General features: G+C 43.4%; 1 long non-coding RNA gene across 2 annotated transcripts; it reads left to right on the top strand.

The window, feature by feature from the left end:
* Positions 1-263: 263 nt before the first annotated feature.
* LOC146201324 (uncharacterized) lies at positions 264-17,397 on the top strand. 2 transcript variants are annotated; one of them, XR_014705312.1, is made up of 5 exons: positions 264-622; positions 1,765-1,853; positions 2,562-2,616; positions 6,436-6,527; positions 16,928-17,397. It is a non-coding gene; the product is annotated as an uncharacterized LOC146201324 (long non-coding RNA). The 2 variants fall into 2 exon arrangements; XR_014705313.1 differs by having other exon boundaries at positions 266-622; positions 6,436-6,504.
* Positions 17,398-18,204: the final 807 nt, after the last annotated feature.

The raw sequence follows: 18,204 nt of genomic DNA, 5'->3' as shown, positions 1-18,204 counted from the left end.
AAAACCTAAGCAGACACAAAAGCAGATGCAGAAGGAGCTGTGTAAGAACATTGTGTGTGTCAATGTCAAGCGAGACAAAAATGTGTCGTGTAGGCCTATAAAATTTGGAAAATAAATATATAAAAAGGTTGCTTGTATTACGGCCTCCGAGATCACCAAACGGTGATCTCGGAGGCCATGCTTGTATACATGGTAAAAAGATGTCATAAGTGAAAAAAAAATAAATGAGGAAAAATATCGTTAAAATAGAATAACAAAGGCTATATTTGGGCTAAATGGTGTGAGTTACTACTAAAAGAAGAGACAGAAACATTATTTACTCCTTATAGGTGGCGGGTGCGACACACGTGCGATTAGGCCATTTTGGGATCCATTGGTGACATGTGATACCTTGTTCAAGTTCGCGCTGTTCCAATTTCCCGATGAGTCTTTTGCTGTAGAGCATGTTAATGTAATTCAGGGGCACGACGCAGTCGTCAAACGTAACTCAAAAACCTTGCCGACGTTCAGCGGCCCTTCACAGAAGGTCAATCGGATAAACGTTGCCTGGCCCGAGAGGATAAAAAACGCCGGGCAACTGGCTCATCAAAGCTGCTCGTTGCGCAAGCTGTCAAGTTCAGCCGTAAGTATACAGACTGTTATTGTATTTTTTGCAGATGTAGAACTGGCGCCCTTGCATTGAGCCAGATAGCGTTGCTATTTCGCTCTGGCGGTATGCATGCATGTTTATCAAGAAGGAGGAATAGACTTCGCGTATCTCCTCCACCCGCGTCTGGCGCTTCGCCTCGGATGCTGGCTGGTGCGCGTTGTTCTTCGGTCAGGTTGATCGCGCCCAGCTGGGTCTCAGGGTCAGAGCTGTGCAGGGTCTCCCAGGTTCTTTGGTTATTTATATTTACGGCCCTCCTTGGGGAGAAGGGGCATGCACGTAGTACTCAACATGTCGACAGTGCAGTAATTTTTTTTCCCCAACGTTGGTATTAAGGGAGAAAAAAAATACGATGTCACGCCACAGAAAGACTTTTGGCACATATCGCAGTGTCCGGATTTTGCAGTGTCGTAAACAAGTGGAGCCATGGTTAAAATACTTTATGCTTGTTTCTGTACTCTGAAGGGACGGAAGAGGAAAGTTTTTCGTCAAGAACTGGCCCTAGATACCAAAAACCGGCGTTATTGGGTTTTTCAGATGCCGTAATTTTTTTACCGGCGAATGTTTATCAATGTTTTTTGGTTAGAACCGGAAAGTACATTGCCTGCTTGTGCCGTCTGTTTTTTTTTTTTTTTGTTTTTTTTTAACGATATTTACTGCCGAAGGGCATCAGTAGGGTATGAGATGAAGAATGAAGAAATGATTAAATTAATGGAAAAAGGTTGGGTGATTTTATGAAGTCAAGGAGTGAGCAATGATGTCCCTCCGTCCAGGTGATATACGAGGCCGGATTGTTTGCTGGTAGGCTAGCTATCGCCAAGTGCCGGATTCGTGTCAATTTCAGTGCTGGGCAGTCCCACAGCAAGTGGTGAATGTCTGCTTCAACATTTTTGTTCTTGCATATCGGACACCGTGGGTGGGGATATAAGTGTCCCCGCCCAGGGTGTTCGATATGTAAAAACAAATATGAACATAGTCATTGCTTTTTCAGAGCAAGAGCTCAATTTTGAACTGTGCCATTTGTATGTTAAGGCAAGTGATGTCATTCACAAGCCATAGTATAGAGTGAAGCAAAGACGGGTATGAGAATGTCTGCTAATAGGTTTTCTTCTTCCTAGCTGTGCGCAGCAATCTGGAAATATTACTGAATGCAATGCTTGAGGAAGAGGAGGGATATGGTGATGCCCATCGACTGAAGACCAGCAAGGTTTCTGTCTTCTGTACCTTCCATTCGTGTGTTATAGGCCATAATGAGAAAATGTTTTGTATTGCTTTTTAGATTTCTGTAAAAATGTATTGTTTTCCTTCTTTGACAACAGCATAAAATGCTTACGTTTGCAATCTAATCCCTGAGACAGAGTCAGAAATTAAATAGATCTGCAGGCCATTAAGGTATGTTTTAAGATCATCATGTAGCAACTTCCTTATTCGAGTTACCAGTGTGCTGCAGAAGCCTGTTTGAGCCAGAAATCCTGTACAGGGTGGTCGTGAACCCCATGTGTATCGGCCAGCTCCACAGCATCTTGGAGCTGGTAGATTGTCAAATTATTCAGCAGAAAGCTTTTTATATTATTCAGTAAGTCTGGCACACCAATTTCAGCGAGTTTAACATGCAGTACATTGGCAAAATAAATTATTTTTCTGAGCCTTAATGGGCAGCTTGGTGGCATCACCTGTTGCCTTAGTGTTGATGCTAAGCTTTCACTATTCTCTTAAGTACCACAGATTGCTATTGAAAATAATGTTCAAATTGCATTCTTCATTATACCATTAGTCTCTTACATTCCTCCAGGCCTCTTATTGATGAATGACTGCTGCTTGTTAAAAGCTAGGAATCAGTTCTAAATTGTTTGTGTTTAAGCAGTTAAACCTCATTTTTGAAAAAAAATTATGGTGTTTCTTTTTTGTATAATAGAAGCCAGGAAAACGAAAGGGGGACACAGCATCTTAGGCTGGAATTAGATCAAAAGGTAAGCAACTACATGTTTTTGGCTATGTTGAAGTAGTTAGAAGGCTTATCTATGCATAACTCATATTGAATAAAAAATTGTCATTGGCAATTTAAATACACTTTTGCAATATTATGATCCTCCACATAAATAAGAGTTAAAATCAGTCAAAAATTTTTCATATTGTGTCTACTGGAGAAATGAATGGCTTGTTTGCAATTTTAATGGCCTGGGAATGCAGCATCATATTATGCATGTAGTGATCACACAGCCTCAGCTCTCTGTGTCAATTTCTACAGGTCATGTTACAGCTAATGATTACTTTTGTAAATGGGGAAGGATTTTCACGGTACAATTGAGTGTCACAATTAAAGGCCTGTGATCAATCATTACATGGCACTCTCTGGCACTATAAATGATTGGCATGGTGCATGTGCAGAATTAGACATATGATGAGGAATGTTTTTCAATGCCTGTCCCAGTCCTATCTGCCATCACTGCAAATTTGTGACTGCCTGCAACCCAGTATTGATTTCAAAGCTCTGGCTTGACTTAGAAAGGGGTCCATTCACAGCTGGTTCATTTATTGCTATGTCTTGAAGCCGGTTAACCATTGGAGGGCCTGTCTAAGAGTGCACTGTCTTAGCTCAGCGAAACTAACAATAAACGAACACGCAGCGCAGTGCTAATACAGTGGAACCCCACTATAGTAAACTCGGATATAGTAAAATGAAACTGAAGTCCCAGTTCCTCTTCCATAAGTGACATCTTTTGCCTAAATGGTAAAAACATTTTTGGTAATAATCAGTTGTCGTAAAGTGCACCTGGCCACGGGGATGTACTTCCCTTGAAATTACATCACTGCACACGCACTACTTAGAATCGAAGGGCAGATATAAAAAACAAAAACAAAAAATGCAAAACTGCTTTTTTAATGGCTTTATCATCAGGCTCACCAACACTAAGGAGCCAACTTTACATAAGCCTTAGAACCGTGAAGGAAAGAATGCAGTGCATAGGATAAAAAAGTAAAGCTGGCTATGAATATGGAAGGAAGGTGGTGCAGTTCACTCAGAAGTAAAAGAGCGGAAAAGCGTAACAAGAAGTAGGGAAAGAAAGAAATTTCCGAGCTGCAGGGCGAAACACAAGGGAGTGATGGCAAGAAATGTAGGCGCGGCATGTTCAGTTTTGCTGTGCTTGACTGTCACATACATTTCTCATCTATTGCCTTTTAAATGCCCTAAACAGTGGAGCGCAATGCCGTGTACATTCAAGGCTTTGGTTTTCACATGAAATCACTCAGTTGAACAATAATAGAGTAGAATGTTGAGCTAATTGGTGTAACATCTTGGAAGGAGGCAGCAGAGCAGGGGAACAAAACCGAAGAAACGCACACAGACACAAGGACAACGCTGCACTGACAACTATATTGATCTGAACCCGCGCATCTTTTCTCCCTTCACTTTACCTCTGCAGCTAACTTATTCCTTATCTTTAACATCCTGCCAACAAGCGTAATCTGATTCCTTTTTCAACAGTACCACTGAAGGCGTGGTAACACACTGGTCTTCCGAGCTCCTGATTGCACGTGCTTCGAAAATTTCCCTTGTTAACCTGTCCTTATTCCTTCTCAAAACCTTCACATTGTGAAAGTCAGCTGGACATTTTTGGTCTTTGCAAATACAAATAAAGCAGCCTCTGCAGTGCACTGCGAGGTTGGTGTCTGACTTCTCCGATATTGCTGCAGCGTGCTCTCTAATTTTGTCATTAATGAATCTTCCTGTTTGTCCAATGTACTGCTTGATGTAGGTTTTTTTTTTTTTTTAGCGCAAACAAAGACAAAGGCGAGACGTTTGCGCTAAAAAAAAAAAAAAACCCTACATCAAGATGAACTACCAACTCGCCCAGCAGGAAGTTTTAATCAATGTATTGCTTCCCACAATGTAAGGGAATCTGGTAGACAATCCCCTGGATACAATCGGAGTACCTTGTCTGGTGCGCAGTTTGGCATCTAGACTTAAACTCCTGGTTATTCACTCGAGCAAACTTGCCTTTGGCTCTGTTTTATGTCGCAGGACACAATCCGGATGCCATGTCTGTGTCCAATCTTCATCAAATTATGGGTCAATCCATGAGTGTATGGTACCACTGACCACTTATTTCTTTGTTTAAAGAAATAATGTAAAGGGCATCCTCGGAAAAAGGAGCCGTCCAAGCTTACTTTGCGTGCGCCTTTACTGCTGATTCTGATCACATGTCGGTGGCAGCACTTTGCAAAGTGTGGAGGCTACGTGCTCCTGTGTTCTCTCTTATATTGCTTCTAGCTGTACTATGTCGCATAATTACATGCCAAAGTTATTGGCACGAGCACAAGACTGCCTGTCTTGTTTGCGTGATAGAAAAAGTTATGCGTTCACATAACCTTTACTGTGTTGAAGAGCTGGAAAGGAGCAGACATTTTCTGCCAGCCAAATAGTCTGTCTCATCATCATTATCATCATCCTTTTCTATCCCTTAAAGGCCCCAAGTGGGGTATTACATTGGGGGGGGGGGGGGGGGGGGGATCGATAACATATGTATCAGCGGTCAGGAAATGAAAAACGAGAACAGGCACTACAATGCAGTAATACAACAGCAATACAAGAATACCATAAATTGTACCTGAGCACAATTCAAAAACTCCTAAAATAGACTATGGCAGTATAAGAGCAAAAACAAATGTAACATAGACCACAATCACATAAACTCGAAAGAATAAAAATTGCACAGAAAGGAAACCATTGTAGTTGTTCGTTTAGATCGGCAGCAAGTATAGTCGTAAATTTAAATGTCATGCTTGGAGGCTATTGATTCGGATAATTTATTCCATGCTGCAATTGGTCTAGAAAAAAGGACCTGTTGAAAGCATCAGTGTGACCATGAAGACGCTGAGCGCTCATTGAATTATAATGGCAACAAGAAGTGCCTAGTGGCAACTCTAAGAGCAAGTTTGGTCAATGAGGACAAAGTTGTGCAATTTTCCGTCGGAATTTCCAGTGGGTGAAGGTCAAGGGAGGCTTTGATACCAGTTATGTAATCCAAATAATGTGCGCTAAAATGTTGTTATCTGAGCACTGTTGCGATACAGTGCTTGTCGTTCAGACTTAGCACTGTATGCGACTACTTTTTTAGAGTACAAACATTTTCGTTGAATTGGGAACCAGAAATCTTGCATCTAGAAAGAAAAGTGCAAATTTTCTTGGGCTCACTCATTCTGAATGCACCTTGAATATTTTAATCTGAGTGCTCGCTTTGTCTGTTTCATCTGAGGCAGTTGAGACCATTGCGCATTATTTTGAGCAAGTGAGTCCATTTAACCGAGCAGCTGGCGGGTGCGTATGTAGGCACACCTTCTTCCTGTAGGTATTGCTTTATGTACACTGGAATATGGACACTGCCTCCTTGCATTCCAATCTTATAGTTGGTGCTGTGCAGTGGTAGCTCAATCGGCGTTGGTTGTACAATACATAGCTGCCTTTTGTGGTGCCACCTCAAGGACGATTTCTAAACTCTGCAAGTGATACCTTTCTGATTATGTCTGTAGACCTTGTGCAGGAGCAAATGAAAAAAAAAAAAAAGGTTATTTTCTAAGGCCCAGACAAAGGCAAATAAGTTTTACTCAGTAGCATTGTTGGTTGCTGCACGACATAGTGCAAATTATTTCTAGCTGAGTAGCATCTTTGTGTTGCTCTGTGCTGTCGGTAGCTAAATAAGTTTGCGAAATTTAAACTTCACCCATCTGAAGCTCCAATGTGCAGTGTTGCTCATGTTTTCTTTCTGTAATGTTCTGTTGTTTTATAGAGTTGCCAGAACTTCTTGACGTCTTCAATACTTCTGGGATGGCTGGTGCAGCAGCAGGAAATACTGGAGGTACTGAGTGTTTTGGCTGTCCTGTAAGTGTTGATCAACTGATGCAATGAAAATTAAGTTAACCTGTAGCCCTTTATAAGAGGCACCTATTCTGCATTACCCGCCGGGGTGGCGCAGTGGTTACGGCGCTCGACTACTGTTCCCAAGGACGCGGGATCGAATCCCGGCCTCGGCGGCAGCTTTTCGATGGAGGCGAAAAGCAAGGCGCCCGTGTGCTGTGCGATGTCAGTGCACGTTAAAGAACCCCAGGTGGTCGAAATTTCCGGAGTCCTCCACTGCGGCGTCTCTCATAGCCTGAGTTGCTTTGGGACGTTAAACCCCACAAACCAACCAACCAACCTATTCTGCATTATTTTTTATACCCGTTGCTAAGCATGATTCTCTCAGAAAGTACTGTGTGTCAAGTTGGGTAGTGTAAATGCCTCATTGGGGCACTGAAAATTGACCTGACAGAGCTGCACAGTCTAAGCAGTAAGAAATCTAATCATCCCAGATACACCTTCAGTTTTACTATGAACAGAAGAGTTTAACATCAAGTCTAAACAATGTTTGTTGCGCTGTTGGGACCATGAAGGTGGCACATCTATTAGATCAAAGTAGGGAATTCGCTTGTAGGATGAAAGAGCACTGAACAAGTGTAGAGGGGGAGCCTCAGTTAGCAAGCCGAGCCAACATTTCGACAAGGGGACTTGTCTTCGTCTGGGCAGCACAATTACTGGTGGAGGTTTTAAATACGGTTTTGCTTCCGAAGAAGACAATCTAGGGAGGGGGGGGGGGAAAAGAAGCAGGGCGAGAAGTGAAAGAATGTTTCCTTGGGTATGAATTTCTATGAGCATGGAACCAGTGCTTTCATCATCACATGAAAAAAAAAAAAAAAGAAAAGCAGCAGCAGCAAGAAAATTTAATATGCAAAGTAAACGATTGTCAGCACCTAAAGCAGGTTCGATGCTGACACGTGTTTCTTGAAAGGGGACAGGTAGAACGAAAGGAAGATGGTTTACCCGGTACGAAGAAGTTCTGAACAAGGGTAAAAGGGGTGCGCCTCAGTTCACAGGTCGAGCCAACGTTTCGACAAGTGGACTTGTTTTCGTCTGGGCAAAGTGATTATCACTGGCAAGGGTTTAAATATTCTTTTGCTTTCGAAGAAGAAAAGATTAGGAGGGGAAATTGGATGAGAAGAAAGTAGGTGAAGGAGTGTGGAGGGGAGGATGGGTGAGAAGGAAGTAGGTCATGCAGTGAAAAAATAAATAAATCTTCAGTATGTATTTCTCAGCCTGGAACCAGGGATCTTGTGGTGGCCTGCAAAAGAAGTAAAAGCAGCATACCAGGAAAAACTAAAATACCGGGTAGATGATTTGTCACCACTTAAGAGGGTTTGGTGCAGATACACCTGACAAAGGGACAGGCTTTGCAAAGGGCCCTGATAAGGAATATATCTAAAGGGGCCAATTCTTAAAACTTTCTGCAAAGATGGTGGTGGTGGTGGTGGTGGTGGTGGGGGCGGGGGGGGGGGTTAGTACAAAGTCACAGGATAATAACTGCACAGTGAACCACAAATGACATGCAAAAGAAAAAGTTTGAGGACAAACTCAAGCAACAAGTGATAAGGGGGAAATGTGTTTGGAGAAGCATGTACAGCTTATGCTATTGCAGAAGGGAATAGAGTGTACATGCGTTGTGAATAAACTGTACAATTAACGCTATGTGGGATTGTTTCCCCGAATAGTTATATTGCATAGGGAATATACTTAAGGGATTCTCTTAAGTGGTGACTAATCATCTACCCGGTATTGTAGTTTTTCCTGGTATGCTGTTTTACTTCTTTTGCTGGCCACAGGATCCCTGGTTCCAGGCTCAGAAATACATACTGAAGATGTTTTTTTTTTTGTTCACTCCATGACCTACTTTCTTCTCATCTTCTCACCCATCCTCCCCTCCCCACTCCTTCACCTGCTTTATTCTCACCCACTTTCACCTCCACAGCTTTTCTTCTTTGGAAGCGACAGCGTATTTAAACCCCTGCCACTGATGATCGCATTGCCCAGACGAAGACAAGTCCACTTGTCGAAACGTTGGCTCGACCTGCAAACTGAGATGTACCCCTTTTACATTTTAGGAAACGTAGCGCAAAGAAGACAAGGACAAATGCAAACGCACCAACTCACCCAATTCAGCATTCTTGTACCCCTTTTACCCTTGTTCAGTGCTCCTTCATACATTGAAAGGGACAAGCATTCCAAAGGGACCTGATGAGCAATACAGCTAGCTGCATGGGAACAGCTATCAAGAGGTTTTGGAAAGGGGAGAGAAGGACAAAAAAAATTAAAATAACAACAAATCAGAGTATATTATACCTGCCAAGCATGGCATTATCTGAAACGATTCAAGGGGGAACCAAAGTAAGAAGTAATGAGAAACGAACATGTTTGAAAAAACACTTGGAGCTTTTGCTATTACAGGAGGGGGGCAGGGATACAGAGTATGTACCGTCTTTGCCAAAAGTAACCAGGCTGCTGCGAAGGCTGGCGGAGCAAGTGCGCGGCCGTGTGGCGGCGTTGCGCTCCCTGTGGCTTATCGGTGCTCGTCAGCTCCGAGGGTACCACAGCTGGCGTAACTTCGCACCCTCACTCTCGCTCGTTGGATGATAAAAACTAGGCGCGTATGATGTGCGGGCTGCGGTTTCACGTGAGCGAAGCTTGGTTATGCCCAGCGAGGGCGCTCAGTATAGCGACGGGGCTATTCGCTCTTCTCGGCAACTGCCCTGAAGCAGATGTCGCGTTTCTCGCTATATAATTATACGTGGTTGTGTTCTCCAATCCGCTACTGAAACACACTAGCAGAATTGCGCTTTCCTGCGTGTTTGATGCGCCTGTACACAAAGAATGATAACGCACCTTGAAATTTCAACATGCTTTCTCAGAGGTGCCTTGCGTACTGCAATTTTACGGACCGTAACTCCGGTATAAAGTTAAGGGAAAGCTTGTGAACCCTTCCAAGCCACCTTATCTCTCTTTTAGGCTTGCAAAATTGTGCTAGTCCCTTGGGGAGGCTGTGTATAAATAAGATCAATGTTTGATTCTAACAAATTCTAGCATTTGCTTGTAGGTAAGTTTTGGTATAGGTAACAAACGATAATGAAAGCTTCCTCACGCTTAGCCATTATATGCACATGACTGCTTTCTCGTTCGCGGAACCCTTATTTCAGAGCAGCATTGTCTAGTACATATTCGTCCTAGAAACGAACAAGAGCTCACCGTGTCTACTATCACCTGCTTTTCTGTTTTCTGCAGTTGCCGAGAAGAGATAATAGCCCCGTCGCTATACTGAGCGCCCTCGCTGGGCACAACCAGGCTTCACACGCGTGAAACCGCAGCCCACACATCATACACGCCTAGTTTTTATCATCCAACGGGCGAGAGTGAGGGTACGAAGTTACGTCAGCTGTTGTACCCTTGGAGCAGACGAGCGCCAATAAGCCACAGGGAGCGCAACGCCGCCACACGGCCGCGCGCTTGCTCCGCCAGCCTTCGGAGCAGCCGGGTTACTTTTGGCAAAGACGGTACATATGCTATGAATAAAGTGTACTATTTACACTTTATGGGATTGTTGTCATGACTAGTTGTGGCAGAGAGGAAATATATTTAAGGAATACTAATGCTTCTTTCAAGATATTGTTGCAAGATAACGACAACGAAGTGTTTCCTTCACTTGCCTCTTGGAAGGGACAAGGAGATGACAACAAAGTGGGCCTGGTTCCATGTTGCTGCTCGCGGCTATGCTTGTTGAGGCTGTTGTAAATATACTGTAAATACATAGTTTCCACGTAACAATATTTGCTCCTGTTGGTTCCAATCTTCTAAATTTATGGATTAGATATGCCACCCTATATTTTGTGTCCCTTGAAGATTTAAAGCCCAACATGGAGAATAAATAAATAAATTTCAATAAGACATAGCCGCAGCGAAAAAAACACAATCACAGAAGGAAGACACGTACACAAGGACCAACGCTATGTCGAATGTAAGCTACCAACTCGCCCAAAAGCTTGTTTTACTGAAATTTCAATAACCTTACGGCCCATCTGATTGAAATGCTGGGAAGCTGCTTTTGGGAGGTTTTTGCCTGTGTCTGCCCGATGTTCATTTACCCTTCTGTTCATTGATTGCCCAGTCTCTTTCGGACAAGTTCGGAGCCATAATTGAAAACCTGCTTGAAAAGCCATGCCCTTTGCTGACTGCAAATATCGCTCTGTAGGATGAGTAAATGAATGCGCTTCTTCGACTGCGATGGGCAAGGCACTGATGTGTGGGGTGCAGCACAGATGTCCGCACAGCTTCTCCGCACCTCCAGTTCCCCCAATTTACTGCATGTAACACACTGCTCCCCTGCAAGTCCACCGTCGTCTGGGGAAGCCATCGCGCAGGGCAAGCCACGAAACTTTCGCTTACCAGTGACGACTTGAAATGTGCCCATGCCACAAAAGTGTAATGCGATGATCAATTACAGTACTGGTACCGGCAGCTGATCAGAGTTATCAAAGCTTATGCTACGCCGCACGTTCAGACTATAAGGATGGTCGACTCTGGCAAAAAAAAAAGAAAAAAAAAAAAACACATCTGCCGCTCCAAGCGGCCTGGAGTAGAAGTTGCAGTGAAGGCATGTCGTGAATGTGGCAGTTAGTCTTACCGCCATATTCACGACTGCGCCTTCACTCTAACTTCTACTCCAAGCGGCCCCCGAGGCCCGTTTTTCGTTTCAGAAAACAACCTCCACTCGAATAACTCCCAACAGTGGCAGAGAGAACTCGAGTTTTCTCAAGAATCTAGTCCGCAGTGCCGCTGCCTTGGCACCGCTCCTCGACCACTCCACTTGTAAACACTGAGGACATCACATCGTTTGCTCGCTGTGTGGACTTTGTTCTACCGGTATACCAAACTTCACGAAAGTGGATATGACGAGGATGCACCAAACCTTTCTCTAAAGCATTGGCTGAAAGTGACAGCGACCCAGGACATCTGGCACGTTATAGTTTTACAGGTGTGGCCGTAGCCTCTTGCTGCCCGTGCCGAGCTTTTATAGACCTCCTTCATGTTTGCAAACAAACAAGATGATCGAGGTGGCGCTGCTATCGTCAGCGATCCCATGGTAGGCAAAAAGCACGAACGCGGCCGCGGCACTGTGGCCAAGCTTGTTAAGGCCGTGTTATTGTGATTTGTAGGCGCCTTCTTGGCAGACGAAATGACCATGTGCTAGTATTCGTGAGCCTCAGCGGTGAGGACAGAAGCGATACATTGAAAAACTCTAGCTACACGGCGTGCAGCGTACGAGCCCGCACGCCGTACCGATGGAGATTCGGTTCAAGGCGCACAAGAGAAGCGTTGCTGCCGCCAGGAAAAATGAGCGACGTTGACATCTATTTGCTGTTTTCTCCGAGAAAATTAAGCGCGGAACGCATAGAGAATTACAAAGCTTCGGATGCTTACAACTACTTTGAGTCAAGTACGCTGACGGTGATTTTTTTCGCTCATATATAGCGCCGCAAACCGCGTACTATGTAGTCCGCTAAAAGCATCATTGCGTTATCGGATGATTCTTCACACCGAGCGGCAAATGAGTGTTCTTGGTAAGCACGAAGCACCTCGCTAGCGTCGAGCGGCTGTATGGGTAAGGTGATTTAGGTCAGCATGGCAACAGTAGCCTTAACACTGCACGGACTTGCGTATCATTTCGTTATTCACTGAAATCACAACGCTGTGCGTCTGTTATATCTGCTCTGTTCGTGGGCGGCTGTCGTCGTTAATGGTAGCAATTTTATCACGGGTAGTCACGCTGTTAGCTTGCATTACAATTACGAGCTGCAGCGGCCAATGTGGTTACGTGGGTTCCGGTAAAAACGTCCCAGGAAAAAGTGGTCCCGGAAAAAATGGCCTCGGATAAAATGTCCCCAAATAGATGCAATTAAACGCACTACAAAGTCGAGCTTTCGCCTTGCCCGGTGATTGATTTATCAGCGATAAATTTCGCTCATTGTAATCAACTTTTACTGTTTTTATCTGCCATCTGTGTTTATGGTTTTAGCTTGAACAGTATATTTTGAACCCCGCCGTTTTTTTTTTTTTTTCACGTCCTGTAGTTCTTTTACTAAAAGCCTATACTGAGTTTCCTCGAGTCTAGCCGCAGTAATGTAGGCTACAGTGCTTCTTTCTACCCGTCCGCTAGAAATTTGCAAAACATGGTACTGATGCTGTGCGTTCGCAAAAAAAAAAAAAGAAGAAGAAGAAGGAAACCATTATGGCACCGAAATTTGTGCGGTGGAGGACAAGCACGTCTCTCGAATGTGTAATATTAGCCGGGTGATTAGACCTATATTAAAGAGCGATATTTCCCAGCTTGGAAACTGGAAACTATGCACCGCATAATACTCGCTGGATATTATGTAGTGGTGGGGCTTTTTTTTTTCGATATTCTTTCATGCTAAGTCTTCTCCAGTTTCTGTAAAAGCGTAAAGCACCCAGAGGACCCAGTACACAAACAATGGTTACATCTATTCTAAAAAAAAAAGAAAAAGAAAAAAAAGCATCATAAGATGTTTAATTTTTCGCGAAGTGAGTTCCGGGCAGATTTCAGTCAATTTCTTCGGTGACATTTTTTCCTAGGGGCCGCTTCCTGAGGGGACCTTTCTGGACATTTTTTCCGGGGCCATATAGTCCAGGGGCCTTTGTTTCGTGGCTGTATCTTCTGGGGACCTCTTTTCAGGGGCCGTTTTTACCTTCACCCGTGGTTCCGTAGTTAGGGTGGCCCAGTTCGGTCTCGCCACTGTGGCCGCGGTAATGTAGGATAAACCCCACAACTCTCATTCACAATCAGCCGCTGTGAATACAAATATAAGCGCTCGGCATAAATAAAGAAATGCAGCTCCGATCCAAATCACTAGCTGTTAACGTGAAGTGGGAGTCTTCATCTGGAAGTAATAAAAATAATTTGACGTGAACGTGGCGAAGGTTAGCCATGCAACATATATATCACAGATCGAGGAGTGCAACACAGATCTTTCGAGTAGCAGCTCACTGCGCATACATACAATTACCAAAGTGAAAAAACGAGGAACAGTTCACATAGGTAAACATCTATGCATGCTCCAACAAAGAAACAGGCCTACGCAATACAACATATATATGACTGCCTCGTCTATGTATGTTACCAGCGCATCCGCGCCCGCACACCAAGATCCCATCACGCGTCGTAAAAAGGCCAAACTCGAGTGATTCGCGACCTTTGATCCGGTAGACCGCTCTGGCGTAAAGGTGAATAAGCTCCAGCTTAGCCGTAACGAAGTGTTTGCCGCATATTCGATGAGCAGGCGTCGGTATTCAGCCTTGGCGCTTCATTGCGGCGGCCCACAACTGTTTACGGCGACCATTGTCGGCAAGAAGCCTTTGCAAGCTTACTAAACTTCCTCTTGTGTGCCTTTCAGCACATGTCATAGTGAAGCGATTAGTCGGCATGGTACTCTGCATTTCCCGGCAGCAACAAGCCATCTCACAATCACGGGATGCAAGGCGACTGAAGCGTTGTTTTGCCTACCAGGCGAAAGTCACTAACGACGACAGCGCCACCGCATTTTCGTGACGTAGCCGGAGTGAAGGAGGTCTATAACTGTGATCAGCCGCCGGTACCAGTACTGTAATTGATTATCGCATTATGCGTCTGTGGTGTGGGTACATTTCAAGTCGTTGCCGATGAAGCGAACAACTTTTCGGAGCCTACTGAGTGCAGAGTTGAGGCGCGCATTTCACGGTTAATGGTGAGCTTGCTTGCAGGTGGACTCGAGCTGTGGGGGAGGCGCACTCCTTCCATATAGCTCGCCTTGTCTGATGAACGGCGGCAAACTTGTCGTGGGGGAACAGCATGTCACATGCAGTAAGCTGGGGTGCACCGAAGGCGCGGTGGGGCTGTGTGGACATCTGTGCTGCACCCCACGCATCAATGGCTTGCCTGTCACCTGAGGGTACGTAGTGCGTCTTCAGACGCGCGGCGCTGTCGAGGGAGTGCATTGGTGTGCTTGTCCTACGGAAGGATATTCGCTGCCAGCGAAGGCATTCTCTTCAAGCACATTTTCAGTTAGGGCTCCGAATTCAGTGTGTATGCGCTGAAACGCACTGTGAAGCAGCATGCAGGTTTTCACCGTTTGCCCCCGAGCCCTCTGAAGGCCAAAGCCATGTTCATAGAAAGTGCCGGCTTTTACTTTTTTTTTTTTTTTAAATGTATTTTGATGTCTGTCAAAGCATGGCAATAAAAAAAAAAAAAGGCAAAGCAGCAAAGGGCGAGAACATCTCACACCAAACAAATAAAACTGTCACCAGCAGCGACTGTTGCCAGGCGCAAAAGCATTTTTGGTAGTTTTTCACAGCCACCCTTTTCATCTAGCCCGCAAAACAAGTTCCACTATGCTCTTAACATCGAACTTGCTTGCGAAGGTTGTTGAAGACTCAACATGAAAAACTAAGCGTGCTACTTTAGCACACAGTTTTCGGGCCAAAAGTACGCCTTAATTTCATCCCCATATGCCATTTGCGCTGCTTCGAGTAGAGAGAGAACTTGTCAGAGGAAATGCCGAGTTGGATTCATGAATCCTAATTGGCCCTGAAGTGGAGGAGTGGCTGTTTTCTCCACTCCAAGCACTCGTGGTAGAGCATCGAGTCGAGGCATGTTTACAATATGGGCGCTAGTTTGCATTCATGTGAGAAAACCATTGAGAACTTATAGTACAAGAATCAAACTGAACTTGGTGGTCTATATTGCTGAGACTTTCAGTTTGCACATCCCATTCCTATTATACCTGCAATGCAGTTGCAGGCTTTCAGGCACCGTTAAAACATTCACAGCGCCAATTGGTTTCGTATTGAGTGGGAGCACCCATTTCATGGCAGTTGTATCAACGCATGAAGCTCGTGATAATTTTTGATGGCAATGTTTGTACCTCCAGCCGTCAGTCAGGATTTTAATTGAGATGTCCCAAGTTTGGTCAAAAGGTTTCCTGTGGGTAAAATTAATGGTAGAGCACCTGTTTGGAGCAGCTTGGCTCCACAGAAAATTTCAACTGTACTGATATTTTGAGGTATGCAATTGTATGTTACCAAAGCTTTACTTGTTTCGTTTGCTGTTTCTTCCAAATTCGCTTGTATTATAGTCACAAATGCATGCATTCAAGATTAAGCGGAAAGGGAAGGGTTTGAAAACTTGGGTTTTGTATTTTCTACACCGCTAAAAGACAAACTGTTCATGCAGTGAAGTTCGTAATATAACAGAGTTTTTTTTTATATAAATGCTGCTGTGTAAAAACAATTTCGTTGTAAATTAGGATGGATTAGGGCGGACGTTAAGAAGCGGAGATTTTTTTTTTTTTTTTTCTTGTTTTTTTTTGCCAGAGTCGACCGTCCTTGTCGTCTGAACGTGCGGAGTAGTATAAGCTATGGTGGATGCGAATGTTAAGAAGCGGCACATTTATCTTTTTTTTTTTTTTTGCGAGAGTTGTCTATTCTTGCATTTATAAATCAACGAAAGCATGCGGTCAGCTGTGATCATGACACCGGCTTTTAGAAGGGCGGTACTGGTATATCTAACCTGGCCAGATTCGGGCTGCATTTGAGAATTTTATTCACTTATTTTGCGTAAATAGGGGCTACCATATTTGTTACAGCTTACAGTATTTATTATTTTGTTACAGTATTTGATTGTTTTAAATGTTAAAAAGAGGGCTTTAATTTGTGTCTTGTTTCCTTCCTCTTCAGTTCATGCGATGTCAAAATTTCCCCACCTACCTTACTCTATCGTCCAGAGTTTTTTGCGTCACAAATTCAACAATGCAGCGAATGCATTGAAGAAAGCAAGTAAAGAATCATAAACAGGAAGGGTCAGGGTTCGGGCTAGTGGGTAATCTACATGAGGTTCCATAGTGCACATTAAAGAAGGGACAGAACACGAGCGCTCGTGTTCGGTCCTTTCTTTGATGCACGCTATGGAACCTCATGCATAAACGGGAAGTATGTTTCATTTCTCATTCTCTGATAAAAAAAAAAAAAAAAAAATATGCTTCCAAGATTCTAACCCGCACTCCTTTATTCTGAAAAATGGAACTATTATATTCATGTCAGGATCAGATAAAAAAACAGAATGCCCCATTGTGGTTTCCATTACAGGTTGGTGGCTTTGCCATAGTCTACATTTCAAATACGGCGTTTCAGACATTGCGGTTTCCAACTCCAGCTCAGCTTTTTTACTTTTCTTTTGTCATCATTCATAACCATGTTAAGAAGGAACGAACCATCTGGTTTCTAAAGCTAGTTCTTGTAGCAGTATATGATTGTTAATTGGAATGTTAAAAAGCCTACTTTAATTTGTGTCTTGTTTTCTTCCTTTTCAGTCCACGTTGCGTCCAAAGTTTGGAACCTATCCAGATCTGTGGTCCGGACTTTCTACTTGCTTTCGTTTAGCACGAGATCAGTGTTTTGTTACTCTATATATTGGTGTATTGTAGCACTGTTTCTTGAAAATTAAACTCTGTAAATAGATATTGAGTGGCATAGGCGTATTTCTTTTCCATGGACTGTATTGTGATTTAATGTGTGATATGATATGGCCGAAATTGTTTGCTGCGAGTACTATGAAAGACCCCATAGTGGAGGGCTTTGGAAATTTCGACCACCTGGGGTTCTTTAATGTGCACTGACATTGCACAGCACTCAGGCGCCTTGCTTTCCACCTCCATCGAAAAGTTGCTGCTGCGGCCAGGATTCGATCCCACATCCTCGGGCACAGAAGTCTTGCACCCTAACCACAGCACCACCACGGTGGGTCATTGTACTCAAATGCTTCAAATAAAGATATAAAGGAAGTTGTGTCACATATATTCAGACTGGGTTGGTAAAATACGGACGGAAATAACGGTAAGTTAGCTTAAGTAACATTGACTTTTGAAAACTGTCAACCAAGGAGCATGAAAAAGGGTCATGTCAATGGACACAAATGTCGCATTGAAGTGTTTGTCGGTATTGCCCTTCATTTATGTTTCTCGGTAGCTAGTTTTCAAAATGTCGGACGTATTTTCAGCATTTGGCAGCTATATTTTTGGTGCATTTTTGCAACATTTTTGTAATGCATCAAAAATATGAGCGCATCACATTTTTCATGTATTTTTAGTGCATTCCGAGAATGGTATAAATTTATGCTTTTAGTATATTATTAGTATATTTTTCTTGGTTTGGAAAATATAACTGCAACATATTTGTAATGCTCCAAAAAATATGAGCGCATCCTATTTTTCATATATTTTTAATCCATTCCAAGGGTACTTTCTCCCAGCATGAAAAATTGGTCAAGTACATTAGTAATACTTTCAAAGTACATTGTCAGTCTATTGGTGGAAGATTTTGTGAACCCTGCCAAGCTGAAGAAAGTACATTTTCAGTATGTTAGAAATATGCTCAATAGGCGAAAAGCATATTTTAAACATATTTATATTAAGATATGCAGTGTTGTACTCCTAGTATATTTATAACATATTTGTATGGCATTGGGACAAAAAAATGCGAAATTAATACGAAATAAATACAATGCGTTTGAAGTACATTTTTAATGTGCCTGTTTTTTGCTAAGGGGTCCACCACAGCTATTAGCACAATTTATGTAAAAACTGCTGTT

Source organism: Amblyomma maculatum, chromosome 2 (assembly GCF_055883805.1).
Source record: "Amblyomma maculatum isolate TAMU_Amacu chromosome 2, ASM5588380v1, whole genome shotgun sequence".
Lineage (NCBI taxonomy): Eukaryota > Metazoa > Arthropoda > Arachnida > Ixodida > Ixodidae > Amblyomma > Amblyomma maculatum.
The sequence above is the reverse complement of the archived record's forward strand: the minus strand, read 5'-3'. Positions and strand labels throughout refer to the sequence as shown.